This window comes from Trachymyrmex septentrionalis, unplaced genomic scaffold, assembly GCF_001594115.1.
Source record: "Trachymyrmex septentrionalis isolate Tsep2-gDNA-1 unplaced genomic scaffold, Tsep1.0 scaffold168, whole genome shotgun sequence".
Classification (NCBI taxonomy): domain Eukaryota; kingdom Metazoa; phylum Arthropoda; class Insecta; order Hymenoptera; family Formicidae; genus Trachymyrmex; species Trachymyrmex septentrionalis.
Genome location: NW_017304842.1, coordinates 358,848 through 359,941, shown reverse-complemented (window position 1 = coordinate 359,941; position 1,094 = coordinate 358,848). Strand labels below are relative to the sequence as shown.

The 1,094-nt window shown below is 22.7% G+C and overlaps 1 protein-coding gene across 3 annotated transcripts in view; it reads left to right on the top strand.

Annotated features, from left to right (window-relative positions):
- Positions 1 to 1,094, top strand: part of LOC108746358 (ATP-binding cassette sub-family G member 1) — a 36,821-nt gene that overhangs the window by 421 nt on the left and 35,306 nt on the right. The gene's annotated exons all lie outside the window — the stretch shown is intronic.

Genomic DNA, 1,094 nt, shown 5'->3' with positions numbered 1-1,094 from the left:
ATACCTTGACACCCGAAATTACATACATATCAGGGCAGACATGAGAATGAATGAGAAAGCACGAAAAGGCATGTTGTATTTGTGTTCCTGTGTATATAGTATTTATGAAAGTGTACATGTGTGTAGTATACACTTGTATTCTACCTGAGAAATAATTTATATAATGGATATTGGATATATTATATATATAATTATATATGAAACATTGTTTCTCGGGTATATACACAACGTATGTATTTATAAAATATATTATAATCATATATATATAATATTATGTTATATATATATAAATTTATATTATCTCTCGGTAAAAAATTTTTCATCCATGAATATGTATAAATATCTATAAATATTCATAAACACATATAATCGTGAAATATGCTCATATATGTTTATACATCCTTTTTTCTTTGATAAAATGATTTTTTAGGATTGGGTAAGTTAACTTTTTTTTTAACTAAGTTAAATTAAAGTTAACAACCTTGAAAATTTAACTTAGTTAAGATACAAGTTAATTTATGATGAAATTAATTGAATTAAATGTTAAGTTAATAAAAAAAAATAATTGAAAAGTTAAAAGTTAATTTTTTAAAATTTTTTAATTCATGATTCCAGGGTTTCAGTTTTACAAATAATGAAAATGACAAATATATACTCTATTTAGAAAATACTCTACATTTTATTTATATGTTTTGTTTATATATACTTTAGTATATAAGTTTAGTATATAAGATTCGACTATGAATACTAGTCTGTGATATGATTAAAGCTTCAGATACAATATAAGGAAGTAGCGATAGTAAGGAATAATAGATTTCAACCTATCAGAAACTAGATACATCAAAATACAGTTTCTGACAGATTGAAACTTGGTGATCGATTGTATAATTTGAAATGAAGTGAAAATTACAAAAGTGAACAAATTCACTAGAATTTATAATTTTATTGATCAATACCTAGTAAATTTGCTCACTTTTGCAATTATCACCTTATTTTAAGTTATCGCCATTGCCGCGTATTATGTCTGAGATTTAACTTCAAAGAATTAAATAAAAAATTAATAGTTACGGATATATATATATATATATATATAT